A 22,519-nucleotide genomic window follows, 5' to 3' on the forward strand; every position below is an offset into this window, starting at 1 on the left:
ACATTCTCTTTATGATAGCTTTTCAAGACATTTTTCACTTTTTATTATCCTGTAACTGTATAAATAAAGAGTGAATAACATTCTAGTATGAGAAACACACACTAGATTAAATAACATGTTTCAGATGAGCAACGTACAATAGAGAAAATAACATTCTCATGGTGAGCAACGTACACTAGAGTAAATAACATTCTCATGGTGAGCAACGTACACTACAGTAAATAACATTCTCATGGTGAGCAACGTACAATAGAGAAAATAATATTCTGGTAATAAGCAACGTACACTAGAGTAAATAACATTTTGGTCATGAGAAACGTACACTAGAGTAAATAACATTTTGGTCATGAGAAACGTACACTAGAGTAAATAACATTTTGGTCATGAGAAACGTACACTAGAGTAAATAACATTTTGGTCATGAGAAACGTACACTAGAGTAAATAACATTTTGGTCATGAGAAACGTACACTAGAGTAAATAACATTTTGGTCATGAGAAACGTACACTAGAGTAAATAACATTTTGGTCATGAGAAACGTACACTAGAGTAAATAACATTTTGGTCATGAGAAACGTACACTAGAGTAAATAACATTTTGGTCGTGAAAAACGTACACTAGAGTAAATAACATTCTGGTCGTGAGAAACGTACACTAGAGTAAATAACATTCTGGTCGTGAGAAACGTACACTAGAGTAAATAACATTCTGGTCGTGAGAAATGTACACTAGAGTATTGGGTTGAGGAATAATTCGTGAGCGTTTCTTCAAGTTAAAAAAATATATTCATAAATGAAACGCTTTCGCAAAATATTTCATGTCATTTGGTAGATAATTTTTTGCTCTAATAGATGGTGTGTTTGATTTTCATATGTCTTTAGTTTTTACTTTCATTTTCAGCTCATTAAATGGAATGTCAAGTGGACAAAATCGAGCATTTTCGACACCATCTGCTTTTCGCATTTAATTTCTTGCAATTTCGTTTCAAACAATGCATACTATATACCTAGGTATTACATGAAATAAAGTATCATAATAAATGTTTTGGGTGTAATGTGTTCATGCATTGAAGTATTGTATAGTCTTGCATGTAATGCTTGAATGAAATTATTTAAAAACGCTCACGAATTATTCCTCAACCTAATAAGTAACATTCTGGTCATGAGCAACGTACCTTAGAGTAAATATCATTCTGGTCGTGAGAAACGTACACTACAGTAAATATCATTCTTGTCATGAGAAACGTAGAGTAAATAACATTCTTGTCATGAGAAACGTACACTAGAGTAAATAACGTATATGTAAAAACGGCTCGTTTGGGTTGAGAACATTTTTTACGTGGAGGAGCGAACAACGTTTCGACCTTCTTCGGCCATCGTTAGGTTCACAAAGAAAGGAAGAGGTAACTGACCAATTAGCAACCCTCATAGAATTCACCACGATGAAGACAAATTTCATGTTCAACAACCACAACTATATACAAACAAGTGACCTAAACATGGGCAACCCAGTATCACCACTTCTAGCCTATATTTTTATGGCACAAGTTGAAACACAAGCAATTAACACAGCATTACATCCACCACTATACTGGTACAGATGTGTAGACGACATGATTGAGGGATTCACATCTACAGAACACACACTTAATTTTTTCAATCACATTAACTTTATACATCCCAACATTAATTTCACATGTGAACAGGAAGAAAGCAATCAAATATCATTTCTTAACTCAAAATTACAAGAACTGACACACAATTTAAAACAGAAATCCACCGAAAAATCACCCTTACTGGACTATACATTCCTTGGGACTCAGCACATGAAACAAAACAAAAACTCAACATACTAAGAAACCAAATAAACACAGCCATAAAACTATGCTCACCAGATAAAATTAACGATGAATTAGACAAAATAAAACAATACTTCATCAACATCAATAAGTTTCCTCCACAAACCGTGGGAAACATTATACACACACACCTAGACAGAAAGCAAACTCAACTAACAAAAGTAAATATATCTCACGAATAAAAAAATCACGAAATCATATGCTGCTGCATACCATATATTCCTGACATCAGCAGACAAATAACCAACATTTGGCAAAAATTAGTAACAAAATATGACATTCCAGTTAATACCAAATTTATTCAAAAAACAGGCACAAAACTGAGGTCTATACTATGTCAAAACTACACTGACAAACACCACACCAACATTATTTATAAAATACAATGTGACAACTGCCACGACTTCTATATTGAAGAAACAAGTAGAAAAACGGAAACCAGATTCAAAAAACATAAAAAAGTCACCTTCACACGTTTTCGAACACTGCAAGTAAAATAAACACAACATAACCATAGAAAACACTCAAATACTAAATAAAGAAACAAATACAAACAAATACAAAATTAAAGTAGCCTTACTTATACAACAACTCAAGCCCAAAATAAACCATATTATATAAAAAATTTATTATTTATATTGAAAATAATATAAATAATAACAATAATAAAATAAATAATATAAAATTATATATTCAAACATCTAAGCACGCCCTCTACATTCCGACATCAGTTATACAACCCACTTTCAAACGGTTTTACCTCTTCCTTTCTTTGTGAACCTGACGATGACCGAAGAAGGTCGAAACGTTGTTCACTCCTGTAGAAAAAACAATTTTCTCAACCCAAACGAGCCGTTTTTACATATATTTTTCACAAAAAGTGAGTTTTCTTGACATCACTGAAGACTAAATAACATTCTAATGATGAGCAACTTAAAGCAGAGTAAATAACATTCTAATGATGAGCAACTTAAAGTGGAGTAAATAACATTCTAGTGATGAGCAACTTAAAGCAGAGTAAATAACATTCTAGTGATGAGCAACTTAAAATATAGTAAATGACATTCTAATGATGAGCAACTTAAAGTAGAGTAAATGACATTCTAGTGATGAGCAACTTAAAGTATAGTAAATAACATTCTGCTGATGAGCAACGTAAAGTAGAGTAAATCACATTCTAATGATGAGCAACTTAAAGTAGAGTAAATAACATTCTAGTGATGAGCAACTTAAAGTAGAGTAAATAACATTCTAGTGATGAGCAACTTAAAGTAGAGTATATAACATTCTAGTGATGAGCAACTTAAAGTAGAGTAAATAACATTCTAATGATGAGCAACTTAAAGTAGAGTATATAACATTCTAGTGATGAGCAACTTAAAGTAGAGTATATAACATTCTAGTGATGAGCAACTTAAAGTAGAGTAAATAACATTCTAATGATGAGCAACTTAAAGTAGAGTAAATAACATTCTAATGATGAGCAACTTAAAGTAGAGTATATAACATTCTAGTGATGAGCAACTTAAAGTAGAGTAAATAACATTCTAGTGATGAGCAACTTAAAGTAGAGTAAATAACATTCTAATGATGAGCAACTTAAAGTAGAGTAAATAACATTCTAGTGATGAGCAACTTAAAGTAGAGTAAATAACATTATAATGATGAGCAACTTAAAGTAGAGTAAATAACATTCTAATGATGAGCAACTTAAAGTAGAGTAAATAACATTCTAATGATGAGCAACTTAAAGTAGAGTAAATAACATTCTAATGATGAGCAACTTAAAGTATAGTAAATAACATTCTAGTGATGAGCAACTTAAAGTAGAGTAAATAACATTCTAGTGATGAGCAACGTAAAGTAGAGTAAATAACATTCTAATGATGAGCAACTTAAAGTAGAGTATATAACATTCTAGTGATGAGCAACTTAAAGTAGAGTAAATAACATTCTAGTGATGAGCAACTTAAAGTAGAGTAAATAACATTCTAATGATGAGCAACTTAAAGTAGAGTAAATAACATTCTAGTGATGAGCAACTTAAAGTAGAGTAAATAACATTATAATGATGAGCAACTTAAAGTAGAGTAAATAACATTCTAATGATGAGCAACTTAAAGTAGAGTAAATAACATTCTAATGATGAGCAACTTGAAGTAGAGTAAATAACATTCTACTGATGAGCAACTTAAAGTAGAGTAAATAACATTCTAATGATGAGCAACTTAAAGTAGAGTATATAACATTCTAGTGATGAGCAACTTAAAGTGGAGTAAATAACATTCTAATGATGAGCAACTTAAAGTAGAGTAAATAACATTCTAATGATGAGCAACTTAAAGTAGAGTAAATAACATTCTAATGATGAGCAACTTAAAGTAGACTAAATAACATTCTAATGATGAGCAACTTAAAGTAGAGTATATAACATTCTAGTGATGAGCAACTTAAAGTGGAGTAAATAACATTCTAATGATGAGCACTTAAAGTAGAGTAAATAACATTCTAATGATGAGCAACTTGAAGTGGAGTAAATAACATTCTAATGATGAGCAACTTAAAGTAGACTAAATAACATTCTAATGATGAGCAACTTAAAGTAGAGTATATAACATTCTAGTGATGAGCAACTTAAAGTGGAGTAAATAACATTCTAATGATGAGCAACTTAAAGTAGAGTATATAACATTCTAGTGATGAGCAACTTAAAGTGGAGTAAATAACATTCTAATGATGAGCACTTAAAGTAGAGTAAATAACATTCTAGTGATGAGCAACTTAAAGTGGAGTAAATAACATTCTAATGATGAGCACTTAAAGTAGAGTATATAACATTCTAGTGATGAGCAACTTAAAGTGGAGTAAATAACATTCTAATGATGAGCAACTTAAAGTAGAGTAAATAACATTCTAATGATGAGCAACTTAAAGTAGAGTAAATAACATTCTAATGATGAGCAACTTAAAGTAGACTAAATAACATTCTAATGATGAGCAACTTAAAGTAGAGTATATAACATTCTAGTGATGAGCAACTTAAAGTGGAGTAAATAACATTCTAATGATGAGCACTTAAAGTAGAGTAAATAACATTCTAATGATGAGCAACTTGAAGTGGAGTAAATAACATTCTAATGATGAGCAACTTAAAGTAGACTAAATAACATTCTAGTGATGAGCAACTTAAAGTAGAGTAAATAACATTCTAGTGATGAGCAACTTAAAGTGGAGTAAATAACATTCTAATGATGAGCACTTAAAGTAGAGTAAATAACATTCTAATGATGAGCAACTTAAAGTAGAGTATATAACATTCTAGTGATGAGCAACTTAAAGTGGAGTAAATAACATTCTAATGATGAGCACTTAAAGTAGAGTAAATAACATTCTAATGATGAGCAACTTAAAGTAGAGTATATAACATTCTAGTGATGAGCAACTTAAAGTAGAGTAAATAACATTCTAATGATGAGCAACTTAAAGTAGAGTATATAACATTCTAGTGATGAGCAACGTAAAGTAGAGTAAATAACATTCTAATGATGAGCAACTTAAAGTAGAGTAAATAACATTCTAATGATGAGCAACTTAAAGTAGAGTAAATAACATTCTAATGATGAGCAACTTAAAGTAGAGTAAATAACATTCTAATGATGAGCAACTTAAAGTAGAGTATATAACATTCTAGTGATGAGCAACGTAAAGTAGAGTAAATAACATTCTAGTGATCAGCAACTTAAAGTAGAGTATATAACATTCTAGTGATGAGCAACTTAAAGCAGAGTAAATAACATTCTAATGATGAGCAACTTGAAGTAGAGTAAATAACATTCTGCTGATGAGCAACGTAAAGTAGAGTAAATAACATTCTAATGATGAGCAACTTAAAGTAGAGTAAATAACATTCTAGTGATGAGCAACTTAAAGTAGAGTATATAACATTCTAGTGATGAGCAACTTAAAGTGGAGTAAATAACATTCTAATGATGAGCAACTTAAAGTAGAGTATATAACATTCTAGTGATGAGCAACGTAAAGTAGAGTAAATAACATTCTAATGATGAGCAACTTAAAGCAGAGTAAATGACATTCTAGTGATGAGCAACTTAAAGCAGAGTAAATAACATTCTAATGATGAGCAACTTAAAGTAGAGTAAATAACATTCTAGTGATGAGCAACTTAAAGTAGAGTAAATAACATTCTACTGATGAGCAACTTAAAGCAGAGTAAATAACATTCTAATGATGAGCAACTTGAAGCAGGGTAAATGACATTCTAGTGATCAGCAACTTAAAGCAGAGTAAATAACATTCTAGTGATGAGCAACTTAAAGTAGAGTAAATAACATTATAGTGATGAGCAACTTAAAGTAGAGTAAATAACATTCTACTGATGAGCAACGTAAACTAGAGTAAATAACATTCTAATGATGAGCAACTTGAAGCAGGGTAAATGACATTCTAGTGATGAGGAACTTAAAGTGGAGTAAATAACATTCTGCTGGTGAGCAACGTACACTAGAATAAGTAACCTTGTAGTGATGAGCATCGTAAAGTAGAGGAAATAACATTCTAGTGATGACCAACTTAAAGTAGATAAAATAACGTTTTGATCATGAGAAACGCACACGAGGGTATACATATTCTGGTGATGAGAAACGTACACTAGAGTAAATGACATTCTGGTCATGAGAAATGCACACGAGGGTATAAATATTCTGGTCCTGAGAAACGTACACTAGAGTAAATAACATTCTGGTCATGAGAAACGTACACTAGAGTAAATAACATTCTGGTCATGAGAAACGTACACTAGAGTAAATAACATTCTGCTGGTATGAGCAAGGTGTTGATGAGCTACGTGAACTAGAGTACATAACATTTTGTTGATGAGCTACGTGAACTAGAGTATATAACATTCTGCTGGTGATGAGCTACGTGAACTAGAGTACATAACATTTTGTTGATGAGCTACGTGAACTAGAGTACATAACATTTTGTTGATGAGCTACGTGAACTAGAGTACATAACATTTTGTTGATGAGCTACGTGAACTAGAGTACATAACATTTTGTTGATGAGCTACATGAACTAGAGAATCAAGAAACTCTTCCAGAGGTCACTAGAGGAAAACTTCTCGTAGATTTTCTTTGTTCACTTTTTGTATTTTCAAAATATTGTACATTAATAGTGAAGTAGAATAGTTTGTATACCTTTAGTACAGATAGAACATCATAGAATATACACATACATCTAACACTTGTACATCAGTTATCCATCTTACTATAGATCTAACAACATATAAATATACACATACATCTAACACTTGTACATAAGTTACCCAACTTACTATAGATCTAACATCATAGAATATACACATACATCTAACACTTGTACATCAGTTATCCATCTTACTATAGATCTAACAACATATAAATATACGCATACATCTAACACTTGTACATAAGTTACCCAACTTACTATAGATCTAACATCATAGAATATACACATAATCTAACACTTGTACATCAGTTATCCATCTTACTATAGATCTAACAACATATAAATATACGCATACATCTAACACTTGTACATAAGTTACCCAACTTACTATAGATCTAACAAAATAGGAATATACAAATACATCTAACACTTGTACTACAGTTATCCATCTTACAACATATCTAAACATCAAAGGAAGATACGCATACATCTAACACTTGTACTACAATTATCCATCTTACAACATATCTAAACATCAAAGGAAGATACGCATACATCTAACACTTGTACTACAATTATCCATCTTACAACATATCTAAACATCAAAGGAAGATACGCATACATCTAACACTTGTACTACAGTTATCCATCTTACAACATATCTAAACATCAAAGGAAGATACGCATACATCTAACACTTGTACTACAGTTATCCATCTTACAACATATCTAAACATCAAAGGAAGATACGCATACATCTAACACTTGTACTACAGTTATCCATCTTACAACATATCTAAACATCAAAGGAAGATACGCATACATCTAACACTTGTACTACAATTATCCATCTTACAACATATCTAAACATCAAAGGAAGATACGCATACATCTAACACTTATAATCCAGACGGCTGGTGTCGGTATTAATACTTTTGCCAAAATAAAGCAGAGAACAGTGTTTCGAACTTCTTAGGTCGTCATCAAATGGAGAGTTTGGTACATAACGTTGAACGTTTGGGACGAGAGTATAAAGAGGAACGGAATTGTAGGTGGATTTTCAGTTAGATGTTAGGTTATCAATTAGTATAGGCGTGTTGTTAAAGCTGAAAAGCGGAACTGACGAAAATCACATTGTTTTTCTAAAAATAGTGTGTTGTGGACCATGTATTGTCATCTGAGTAGAAATGACGAAAAGCATATTGTTTTCATAAAAAAGATGTCATGTTGTAGACTGCAAGTGTGTTGTTAAACCTCCACAGTGGAACTGATGAAAAACACATTGTTTTTATTTAAAAATTATGCCATGTTGTGGAATGTAAATGTGTTGTTAAATCTGCATAGTGGAACTGACAAAAAGATTATTTTCATAAAAAAATACGTTGTGGACTGTAAGTGTTTTGTTAAAGCTGCACAGTGGAACTGACGAAAAAACACACTTTTATTTAAAAAATTATGTAATGTTATGTTGTGGACGATGAATGTGTTGTTAGAACTTCATCATGAATAAACGTTGTTCCTCTGCGAATCTATTGGCAGCAAAGGGGGATTATAATACTAATCATATCTGGTTTAAGTTAACGTTCCGGTGTGAGTACCTTTTCTAAACTGGCGAAGCGTGGTTACGATTGATTAAACTTATCATAAGACAATAGCATTATGACTAATAACAATAGTGTTAGGACTAATAACAATAATGTTATGACTAATACAGTTTTAACGTTACGTTCTTGACTGTTTTTCAAGAAGACGAAAAGGGTGTAATGGTATTTCAACCACAGTATCCTCCATTGTTGGATATCTTGGATAACGTGGTTGAAATACTATTTATAACACTATATAACACAAATTGTGTTCCCGGATAGTATGTGTTATTTCTTAATTACTTAAGTTATAAAAGTACAGAAAATAACCATTATTCCATTCAAACTTTGCGTTTGTGACCTGGATAATGAAATTTAGAAATTAACCTATTTTCTATGTAAAAACGGGCAAATTTGCACATTTTCATTTACACAAGGTCTGAATAAAAAACATATGAATCAATATTTACATGTATTTATACTAAAGTTATACAGAAATGTGTAGAACTGAGTAGTTTTTCGAGATTTGCGACTGTAATGTAAATCACTTTCACGTATCAGCCCTCAAATATAGTCTCCCATCATGTTTTCGTTATACGCTCCCAGGTCAGAAAATCAAAGTCTGAAGACAAAAATAAGTCTTTTCTATTTACTTTAGGCATAAGTAATTATGAAATAACACTTTCTGTCCAGGAACAAGAAAAAGTAAAAATTATTATTACATAGTGATCTATGTTCTTCGCCTCTTGAAAATTGAACGTAGCGTTAAAAACATAAAAGGCCAAATAACAAGTCTTACGAATATTATAATTAATTTGTATCCTGTTAAATTATCATTAAAAGTTGTTTAATGGAAATTATGTGTCTACTTATTAATGAGCCTGACTGTATCACAAAAATATATTTAGTTATGATTAGAAATATCTAAGGAAGATAACAAACCGTATCTATAAAAAAGAAATCCGTACTGGCTTATCTGAGATTCGTTATTACTATCAAATAATGGCCAGGTGGGTTAAGGCGTTCGACTCGTAATCTGAGGGTCGCGGATTCGAATCCCCGTCACACCAAACATGATCGCCCTTTCAGCCGTGGGGGCGTTATAACGTGACGGTCAATCCCATTATTCGTTGGTAAAAGAGTAGCCCAAGAGTTGGCGGTGGGTGGTGATGAGTAGCTGCCTTCCCTCTAGTCTTACACCGCTAAATTAGGGACGGCTAGCGCTAACAGCCTTTGTGTAGCTTTGCGCGAAATTAAAAAAACACAAATGGACAAAAGAAACAAAGATCATATTCTAGAGTGTCTAAGATTAAACTCAGATTATAATGTGTTTTCTTTATCTTTCAGAAATTAGTTTTAGTAATGATTAGGTCTTCTTGGATTAATATAATTCACAATAACAATAAAACTGTAGGCCGTGTAAAACACATTGTTTGAACCCCAGTTTTAACCTTAAGTCTCGGTTTTAAAATACATACAGTCATTTGTACACGATACTAATTGTTTATATTATTAAACTAATTTATGTGTATCCAATTGTAATAAGCGGTAACGAAAATAAAGACTTTGAAGTACACGTGATTTATTTGTCACGACGAGAGTCATCAAATTGAATTCAGTAAACCAAACAGAGCCCAGTAAAAGTTTTAAACCACGTCATAATGCATGTGTAGAAGGCAAGACACCCAGACTATACGAGGGTTTACACATTTTCAAGAGTTATGATGTGGGTTGTAAACACATACCAAACAGTGGACTATCTGTGCTCTGCTCGCCAGAAGTATCGAAACCCGATTTTAGAGTCGTAAGTTTACGGATTTTCTCCGAGTTATTTGACGAAGGAGGCTTCAAGAGTTATATAGAACTAGTTATTTAATTTTTTTGTCTTTTCATATTAATTAAAAGTAACTATATGATTATACTACAGAATTAATTATTAAAAATAAATTCTGTTCACCCACCTATCTATACAGTATAGCAGTTTTCATTGTTATAAACTACGATTTATGAAACATACAATTTATATTTCTTTACATAAATTAACCATAATTGTACGCTGTTATTTATAGCAAAACGGTTCTTTTAAATCCTTTACTTAAGACGTTTCAACGCAAACAAAACTTAATGATAGAAACTGACTCTATGTGACGTATATAACTGGAAAAATACTATACGTAATACACATAACTGGGCCCGCTAGTACAGCGGTAAGTCTACCGATTTACAACGCTAAAATCATGGGTTCGATTCCCCTCGGTGTGCTCAGCACATAGCCCGATGTGGCTTTACTATAAGAAAAACACAAAAACTCGAACAAATTTCATTACTCTACGTGATAGACATAAGTAGAACAAATTCCAATACTTCATAACTTTCTTCTCATGAATATGTATCTATCTAAAAACACTCCTGTTTTACTAAAACAGTTTTTATAGGACATCACAGGTTTTAACGTTAGTGTTGACTGATTCTAACAGTAATAAATTGAAGAAAACAGGTGAATATTTAAACGTTTTACACCTTTAAAGATTTGTATATTACGGTTTAAACTTGTAAATGTTCAGGATTATTACAAGTTTACAACACGTCATTAGTAAAGTCGGATCGAACGGAAAAAAAACTGTTTACAGTAACTCTAACAATGCTTAAGTTTTCCCGGATATATTCTTCAATAGGAAGTTAATAATTAAGAGCAAATGTGCCTATATGCTTCCTTACTTATCTTAGGGAGGTTAAATAAAAGTTTACTCATATGCACACAATGTTAATATTACCTGTTTGAATGAGAAAGAAACGGTAGAGAAAGTAGGTGTCGGAGAACTAATTCACCCAAACTTCAGCCTAGTACGAAGTAAAATGTTCATTAAACGCAGAACGTGAATAAAGATAAATGCCTGAAACTATAAGCATGGTTAAGTAATGGTTTTGTATATGTATACATACGCCGTACATAAATTTATTGTAGTATGGGCAGGTCACTAGTCTACTGTTAGTCAATAGACACTTGCGCGTAGCCCACGTGCTTGTCGACGTAATAGGAGTCGTTTGATGGATGGTAAGAACAGAACAGGTCACGTGGATCAGGTAGGTCATTAGTGTTTGGGTCTGCAGCAGTAGTATTGACCACTGCACAACTCTGTCAGTTCACCAATAGCCAAGTCGAATCCAGAGTATCGTTAATTATCTTGTGCTACGATGTTTATTTAGGACATATCAGGCTTTCTAATTCGTTTTTCTTTTGATGACAAACATCTGGTGATCATTAAACATAAAGAAACTTTGGAAGCAGTTCCACTGTTGCTATTCAACCTTAAATCGTTCCTTCAGCCATGCAGAACAAAGTTTTCATGATCGTTGACAGTGAACACCCACTTTTAGTTGGTTTGTTTTTTTTCCTTCAAAGTTAAATGCGAGTCTTGTGTACAAAACAGCCTCGCATTCAATAAAACATTCATTTTTGCTATCTCAAACTTAAAGAAAATTTACTGGTCGGGGTAAACACACGAAACCATTGGACTCACACATGCAACCGATTAAAGATTCAATGGATGATTCATTACTGACGTTTATAATTTATAACGATTCATCCGTTAAACAGCGCAAGTTCTATGAGGGACAAAAAGCTGTTTATTTTAAGAGGAGATATAGAATGTTATGGATACACGAAACGCTATTAAAGAGGAGAGAACCAGTCTATCTTGGCAACAATAAAACAATACAATATGAATATTAACAATACCATAACCATAATTAAGAGTGTGTTTAGGATATTACTGCGTTAGATTTTGTATGAAATCATACACACAACACATAACCTTTAAATTACGGTTTATTTTAATAGCAGATTTAATTTTTAAAACCTGTCAGGTCTTATATTTGGTCAGAAAAGAGTAGCCCAAGAGTTAGCGGTGAATGTTGTTGACTAGATGCCTCTCTAGTCTGTTAGTTAAAAACTGAGCTTGTTGATTCTTGTTAAGACAAAACGTTCAAGTCCTTTCATACACGAGAACCAATAAATAAATAAACTTTACCATTCTGAAGAGTTTATAAGGTACATTAATAGCATTTTTATAAAGGAACAGTGTCACAGATTCCTTTAACCATACCAAGTGGCTCTAAATTTGAATGTCTGGTGACTTACATTATGACGAGAGAATTTCGTTGACGTACAAACTGCGAGTAAAGATACGTCTGTAAAAATAAGAAATATGTTCTGTGACTTATTACTTTTATCTGTCTTAGTAAGCGTAAATATTACAAAATATGTACAAAACTGCATTATTATTTTAAAAATTAGAAAAAAAAGTAGAAAACCGAGCACTATTTCGTATCGCGTTATCATATATCCAAACTAATCAGAGTATTAAAATTTCCTTGTATTCCTTTTAACTCACAGCGTCACAGTCTTTACTTCGAGAAACTTCAGATTAGTTCTTTAAGGTAAAATAGTTCAACATGTGTGAAAAATTCTGAAGTGGATATCTTATGCGACAATGTATGTGACTTTGAGGCTTCTTACTTACTTACTAAAACAACTGATTTTGTATTGTTGGATGTGAAAACTTTGCTAATCTACTGCAGTACTTTGCTAACTTCAAACTAGTTTTGGGAGAATTCCCAGTATAACACCTCTATCAGTGGTGGCTCAAGAACTATGCCTCTTTATTTTGTTTTTAACATTTTTAATTGTAACAGTCTGAGAAGCTACCCAAGGTTAGATACAGTACTTCTATAACAGAAATAGAACAAACGTGGACGAGTTCAATTAATACGCTTTGCGATTTTACGTCTAGAATATTCTATATACCAGCGGTAAGCGTTTAGTCTGGTTTCTTTTGAATTTCGTGCAAAGCTATTCGAGGGCTACCTGAGCTGGCTGTCCCTAACTTAGCAGTGTAAGACTAGAGGGAAGGCAGCTAGTCATTCCACTCACCGCCAACTCTTGGGCTACTCTTTTACCAACGAATAGTGGGATTGACCGTCACATTGTAACGCCTCCACGGATGAAAGGGCAGTCATATTTGGTGTGACGGGGATTCGAATCCATGATCCTCAGATTACGAGTCGAGTGCTTTAACCACCTGGCCATGCCGGGTTATAAGCGTTTGAAGATCGTTTTAAGATGTGACATGCAGTACCAGAGATATTGTGCTAATTGTACTTTTAACCTTAGTAATTTGTACAGATAGAAACATTTCTTCGTATTGCAGAATTACTGTACCGTTGGAATCAGGATTATCAAGCCAGTAACGGTAATAAAAACTGCAAGTCCTGGTTCCCAGTTTAGCACACGTGAGGAACAAAAAAAAAACGTTTGTGTGAGTAATGATTATTACAGTTATATTTTATGTACCGGAAACAACTATTGGAAAGCTGTGACTTTGGAACATAAGTCATCATATTGTAACTGTGACCTTTCCTGTAACAATGACGCCATTTTGTGATTCATTGAGGTCATTCGGCTAGTCAAGGGTCAATAATAAACTACTTGTGACTTAAAGCATAGACTTGAAAAACAAAAATTAAGATAACAAATGAAGGAAGGAAAGAAGAAGCAGCTATTAACTTTGGGTAGGGATGGTGGATTTTATTTGATTTATGATGGTAACTAAAAATATTATGTAAATGTCTCAATAGATGGATAAATTCATGCCCCCCAGCGGCAAGCTTGAGGGCTTATAATGCTCAAATCTGTGGTTTTGTAGTGGACACAGTGCAGAGAGTTACTGGGCAGCTTGGGCTTAAATAAAACAAACACTTACATGCCACTCTGAATATTGAAATGTATTTTAGCGTGTGGGTTCACGTGGTGATTCGTATGTTAGAAGCATAATTAGAAAATAATATTGTATTCAGTTTCGCGCCTGAGTAACACAAGTAATTATTTTAGCTTATAAGCTTTTAGTTTATAATAATATACAAAAGCTAATTTTCTATACTTAAAGTAATAAGAAGTTCTGTTTTTTTATGATAAATAAAAAAATGTATGTTTGTCTGCTAACTATCTAAACCTATACAGGATAGTATCTTTCGTTTTGAACGAAAGTCTAAATATCATTTTCATCATGCTAAGAACATGAAACTAGTACATAAAAGTATATAAAAACAATTACTTTAAAGTGACGTATATATTACTAATACCTTCTATGTACTATGTATACTCGTATACAGAGGCTGATCAGGCTTAGTAAGAACAAAACGAACGACTAATGTATGTTAGTTGCATTGATATGTCGTCACAGATGAGCCGTTGCGCCGCGGGAAATACATATAGCACCTGTGTATTTGGTTCACGGAAAATTTCCGACCATTCTATAGTGCAGTGTAGTCAAGGGTGGTGTAAACGCTCTTTCCGAAAGACGATATTCAGACAATGAGATGAACAACGTAAAGCTAAAAAGACAGAAATTCTGAACAGTATCCTCCTGATATTGGTTAGGGTTAAGAAAGTTTCTTTGTCTGTTTGTTTTGAATTTCGCACAAAGCTACTCGAAGGCTATCTGTGCTAGCCATCCCTAATTTAGCAGTGTAAGACTAGAGGGAAGGCAGCTAGTCATCACCACCCACCGCCAACTCTTGGGCTACTCTTTTACCAACGAATACTGGGATTCACGATTGCATTATAAATTCACCACGGCTGAAAGGGCGAGCATGTTTGGCGCGCCGAGGGTTGCGAACCCGCGACCCTCAGATTACGAGTTGCACTCTTAACCCACCTGGCCATGCCGGACCATTGTTAAGAAAGAGAAACCTTGGATCTGAAACTGTATATTTGCTCTAATGGCGTCAATAAATTAAAAACAAGATCAGGTTAACACATGCATCAAGACACACCTTGAAATCAAGTTATGTTTTGTTGAGAAAGATGGTGTCCGAAAAACATGATTTATAACGATCTCATTTGAACATGAATGTAACAAGCCTCTAGATGTTTTTCCAGTGCAACTTTATGTACTTTATTTGCTTAAATGTGATCTTCACAGCTGACTCCACGTGCGTTTGAAAGACTTTGAAAAGTTTCGTTATATTTATCTGAGCCTACTCTAGCTGTCATTCACATAAGCTAGAAACAACAGAAACTACAGTCTCGGGGAATAGTGTTCAGTCATGGTCATTTGACTGGGCCGTGTCTGATCGTCGATGGAAAAGTGTAGTTCCTTACAGCACGTGCCCTGGAACACTGTTCTTAAAAAGTGTGGTTTTAAGTATGTACTTTATCGACTTAGATGACAAATGAGGTTAAACAAATTATTATGCTTATGTACTGTTTTATATTTTAAATAATTCAGATGAACAGGAGAGAAGTACCGGTTAAGCATTTCATAAACAATTGTCAGTTAAACTGTTGTAACCTTGGTATAATCTGGTTTAAGTTAAACACAAAGCTATACAATGGGTTAACTGTACTCTGCCCACCACGGGTATCGAAACCAGTTTTCTAGTGTTCTAAGTCCGCAGACATACCTCTGTGCTACTAGGGTTCTGTATCGTTATTTTCCATGTAACGTCTTCTCCGGGGTGGCTCGAGGGCAAGTCTCTAAGCCTACAACCCTAAAACACAGATTCGATGTATCCACGACAGGCAGAGCACGGATGGCCCACTGTTTAGTTTTGTACTTAACAACAAGGAACGAAACAAACAAAACACGACTAGAATAAATTTATTGAACCACAGTGATATGGATACTTATTTGAAAAAAATGATACTTAGAACTGATAGACTAGAGGGAAGGCAGCTAGCTGGTCACCAGCTCCCACGGTCAGCTCTAGTATCAGTATAATTTGTCCATTCCACTTGTAGCACAGCTCCCAAAGCGAAGCTTGGTCGTATTTGACACCACTTTCCGATAATCTGTTTAATCAGAGCTAAATCATTATTCTTATATTTACATTGGAAAGGTAAATATGTATTTTTACGTCTTAACAATAATATATTATAACATAAAAATAAACATGTTATTTATTTATTTTGATGCTCGACGGTTGGAAAATCCAAAATATACCAAGCAGGTAATGAGAGTCGTTTTTTCCTTCGTTTGGTGAAGGCCTAAGACACTTACATAGCCATTAACACCAAGTTATCGTTTGTGTTGTCTCCTGTTTTTTTTTTGTTTGTGTATTTTCCCCAACTAATAACAAAGATCACATTCTATATCATGAATAAAGTGTTGACTAGGAACTTCATCTACAGAGATCTTTATTAAAACCCTACGCTTTTAACGATTGTGACTGATGAAAAAACCCCAACAAAATTAGTCTGTCAAATAAAATTGTTTACAAATTTATTACGTTCCTTCTAAGTAGTTAACAGTTAGTAACTCCATTGTTTTCGTGTTCACACCATTACGAGTAACAACTTTCACCTTTATCTGCCCAGAATATTCCACGATAACAATGTTTGTTTTAGTTGTTATGTTTTTAGATTTTCAAGCCAAAAATATTTAGATGAAGATTTTAGCTGTATCTGTCTTTCAGTTGGACAAAGAAAGATACAATAGCTCCCCTACGTAAACAGTTTTCTCAACCCAAACGAGCCGTTTTTACATATATATTTTTCTCTACAAGTGGGTTTTCTCGACATCAGTCAAAGATACAATAGAATTAAAACATTTGTTTACTTTAAAAACAAAAGCTTCCCATGTTCAAAATATTCGTACACTGATTTCCAATAATCTCTTCCTTTGATGTGAGCATGGCTTTCATTTGGTCAACTGTAACAACCTTCTTGATCCGTATCATTGAATACTGGTCATTTCTCGTGCGTTGAACGGACTATGATACACAACCTCATGCCGTTTCAAAATTACCGGAAGTTGAAGAATTCGTGTCAAAGTTCGTGTCATTGGTGATTATCCATTACTAACCAACTGTTATTTAATATTAGTTTTTCTGCCTTTTTAGTCCTTTAAAACGAAACCGATTTCATATTGATTTCACACTTTTAAGTACTGATGCGGGAGTTATACTCTGAAAGTGTGAATTCACATCTTTTCTCAGAAACTATATCACACTCATAATAACAACACGCACCGTTAAACACCGATACTTGCAAGAAACCATTATTAATACAAACCATTGTCATAACAATGTGTGTGTAATTGTGTACATATTAGGGTTACTGTTCATAAAACTGTGTAGTAATTATAAGATTCGATAAAGTAATTGGTTCACTTAATACTTGTTTTGCTATTTTAACATAACACTTATATTATGTTAATTATGTTTATAAACTCACGATTATATATATATGTTTGTGTGTGGAAATGTTAATTTGTTTTAAACTTACACCTTTGAAGGGATAAATTCACTCCTGTGTTTGTTTAAATAAAACATATTATCAAAAATTTATTATAAACATATTTCACTGAAAACTTTCGGGAGCACATAAAGCTCATTGTCAAGTTAGGCCTGTTAACAATATTCAAATGTTTATTAATTAGATAATCTTAAGGTCTTTATGTCGTAGGCGACATTCTATGGTATTACGTGGTGGATGTTATGATACATCGTTTTTATTGACCGGTACTCAAGCTTACTTTGAAATCAAAGTTAATTATTTGAATATTACCAGGCGAGAGTGCGTCTCACAGAAGTCAGTTCATGACTCTCGCATATAAAATTCTACTTTCTTTCCAGTTTAAAGTTCAAGCTGTAGCTGTATTGAAATTTATAACAGAAAGTACAAAGACCAATCCTTAAAACTAAGGTGTACAATAAAACTATTCAACAAGTTTAGAAACATAAAGGGTAACTAAAAATTGCCCAAAGGGCTTACGGCCTGGTGTTTAGGGTGCTCGAATGCCAACGTGTGCGTAGTGGGTTCGAATCCCTATCAACGAACATGCTAATCTTTTCATGGGAGTGTTATAATGTAATTGTCAATCCCACTATTCGTTAGTTAAAACAGTTTGTGATGAATGATGTTGACTAGCTACCTTCCATCTAGTTTATTATTGGTAAAGTAGGGACTGTTAGCGTAGATAGCCCTCAACAAAGAAATTAATACCAAGCCTAATTTGCTTCGAAGCAAGCGAGTGTTTGAATGTTCCTTAAAGAAGGCCAGTTAGGTTATAAACTGAAGAGTTAACACTTAATCAGCTGTTTATTTGGCAAAATTTTCGAACACATAATAAGCAACCCGACTCACCACGTTTCTGGAAATGACATCAAATTCCTGGAGGTCCAAGATGGATTTAGAAATTTCAGACACGCCACAGATCATTTAATTATATTGACCGAATTCATCGTAAACGGTTTCAGCAACAACAAAAGTAATATACTCTCACTTGAGAGGATATTTGTCAATGTAAGGCCCCTCAGGTTTGGTACGTCATAACTGGAGCTACCGTCCGGTGTTATTCACTGGCTATTTAGTTTTCAGGAAGACAGAAAATGTAGAGTTAATGAAGAGAGAATCTACTTAGAGTGGTTCACTACTGACGTAGGTGTCCCTCTAGGGGAGCTAACACTGTTCTATTTATCATGTACGTGAATAATATGCCCCCAGACGATACAAGTTACGATGTTGCTTTTTGGAAGAGTACACCAACCCCAGCAACAGCAGCCACACATCTGCACTTTTAATTGAACTAAATAGTGGACGACTGCCAAATATACAGTATTAAAATAAATATCCCTAAAAATCAGCTTGTAGATTTTAAAAATTAAGAAAGTTCAACATACACCTGTTTGAATTATACACGAATGTTACAATACTACAAGTGGTAAAAACTAACTAAATTTCTAGGTTTAACTTAACGTGGATAAGACATATAAATAACATAAAAGTTTGACAACGTACGAACTATTTTAGGCGGCTAACAGGCAGAAATCATGGCACATCAGCTGACGACATTATTAATACATAAAACATATATCTATCTTGGGTTTACACAGCATTCTCACACATAAGAAAAGTACAAACAATACAAAATGTGCTACTAACAAACAGCCTATAAATATTCACACAATCAGTTTTTCTATACAAGTTGATAAACGTACCCACAATAGTTTGTTTGTTTTGAATTTCGCGCAAAGCTACACGAGGGCTATCCGCGCTAGTTTTTCCTAATTTAGCAGTGTATGACTAGAGGGAAGGAACCTAGTCATCACCACCCACTGCCTTCTGTTGAGCTACTCTTTTACCAACGAATAGTGGGATTGACTGTCACATTATAACGCCACCACGGCTGAAAGGGCCAACGTGTTTGTTGAGACGGGGATTCGAACCAGCGACTCTCAGATTACGAGTCGAGTGCCTTAACCATCTGACCGTGCTGGGCCTCGCGCAGAACGAACAAAGAGAACATATTTTTTACATTGAAATTTCTTTTATTATCATATATGGACGTAACCATCAATAGGTCAGAGCATGTGCTGTGAGCACAACTTCTGACCCTCATGTCGTAATGAGAAATATTCTAAAGGAGTAAATTAATACAGTTCAGGGGGAATAAGAGGTCAAGGTTGAACCTGACCGTTCCTGGTCTACCAAAATGTCTGAAGAAAACACAGTGAAGAAGACGTTAGTAGATCTATGAGTGATTCAGTATATTTTTAATGCTGTACAATGTGTGACTTCAATTCAGTGATAAAATATATATTTCACTATTTCTACTAGCGCTATCTTCATTTAATGGCCAGAAGTAATTTTCAACGTCTTTCTTATATAAATGCTAAAAATATAAAACATTTATACTCGTGCTCTATGTATCACAAAATGGAGCGTGCATTCATTTATTCAGCTTAAATGAGGCCTATTTTCCACTGTTTCACTCTAATGTTTGAACGACAAAGAGAAGTGTTATTTTTTCAGCGACATCTTTGGTTATTAAGTGTTACGGGTCGTTTCACTTCTGATTTTTATCATGTAACTTGGTTAGATTGTAACTACGAGAAATTTAACTGCTGGTGTGGTGGCTTTCTATTCATGGAACTAACACAGGAATAAATCACATTTTTTTGTTACTGATATTGTTACGAATATCAAACTATGTTTATTTTCTACACGACGCTTTCAAATCTCGGGACTGAAACCGTAAATGGTTTTCTATCACGTGTAGAATTTTCGACTCAGTAAGTCCAAAAAAATGAGCTTCGAAGGAAGAGAGGAGCAAGAGAATGCGTCTTTCGCTTCCCTTATGTGCGGATAATACATTACAGAACAAAGACTTTTGTCTTGGCTCTTCCCGTCCACCGATTGGAGAGTGAATGTAGTTCGTCAGCGGATTTTTGTACATATTCGTAGCTAAGACGTTTTCCATTATCGATAGACCAGTGTCCACACTTTTACAGCACCCAAGAGAGCCATGTTATAATAGAGGGCTTACTCTAGATAAGCAAAAGACGTTACAACAGTTATATCCTCGACCTAGTGACAGTCTGCACCACGCCAGGAAATCCGGAACATCACACTGAGCTTATTAACCTCGACATCAGAGACATCATAGATCATCCTGCATGCAAGAATCAGTTACCATCATCAGCAACCTATCAACATCTAGGTAGAAAGACGTGCTTTAAAGACAAATACCGATTGGACAATGCTAAATAAGTAACATTTATAACAAACTTTTTAAGATCCTTTAAATACACGAGTGTATTTCGAACATACAGTTAAGATATTCATCGATATCCATCCTTTACCTCTCCATTGAAGTCAACTTGAATTATAATTTCACTGTGCTAATTCTCCTACGCGCGTTAAGTTCTCACAGGATACGAATGACAGTTTCTCATCAAGTGAATTCATGTGCAAATGATAAGGACTTACTATTTGTAAAACGTTATCAACAAAGCAAAACAAATCATTGTGAGATATGTCCTCAACATGCTTTAGAACACGTTAGGTGGAGACATACAAAAAAATCGCTACTTTTAACCATGAGGTAGAAGAAATAAAGTAACAATCATCCAAAGAAGCCAGCGAAAACAACAGTACCTACGTGCCATACGAAAACAACAGTACCTACGTGCCTTACGAAAACAACAGTACCTACGTGCCATACGAAAACAACTGTACCTACGTGCCTTACGAAAACAACAGTGCCTACGTGCCATACGCCGCTGCGTAGTTTTGTTAAGTCATAACGTTCACAATCCAAGTAAAAATAAACATTAAATAAGTAAAGAAAAACAATGTGTGATATAATGACCTAACACATAAATGACTGGATGTTATAATTATAATCTCAAAATATATTCATCAATCATGCTTGATAGTATTATATATATATTTGTATAGTGGCTATAAGCAATAAATTAGAAATATCAAGGGTACCTTCAAATAATCGAAATAAAAATTACCAAATATGTATTTGGAAACCAGAAAATAACATTAAGTTAGGTTACAACACACTAGAAATCAAACATCAGAAGTATTATGAAAGTGTTATGTAAACACCTTATGACGTTGAAGCTTGAATGGCAAGTTTAGGACTGGTATTTAATATTTTGGATCTGGATTCTACCTGACGTCCGAACGGGCTAAAAGATAAATATTAAATACACTGAGAATTCACCTTAAGTCATCTGTTGTTTTATTTTATTGATCAGTTACAGAGCACCAACTCTGCGGCACCCCCTGCCCCAAGGACGTAGTCCAGTTTCAGTCAACGAATAACAGGATTGACTGTCACTTTTATAACGCACCTATAGAAGAAAATTCGAAACTTGTTCAAAGGTATCATGGCTCATACCTCAGACATTCCACATGCATTCTGGTATGTTAATCATAGGGTTATGCCTAGCCCATTTAATGGCGGACAAACCGTTTGATTTGTATCTATCCATTCAATTGTTCATTTATAAAAATGTCGGGGGTGTATTCATAATATTTAGTTAGAGGAGGC

This window comes from Tachypleus tridentatus, chromosome 12, assembly GCF_004210375.1.
Source record: "Tachypleus tridentatus isolate NWPU-2018 chromosome 12, ASM421037v1, whole genome shotgun sequence".
In the NCBI taxonomy this organism is placed as follows: Eukaryota; Metazoa; Arthropoda; class Merostomata; order Xiphosura; family Limulidae; genus Tachypleus; species Tachypleus tridentatus.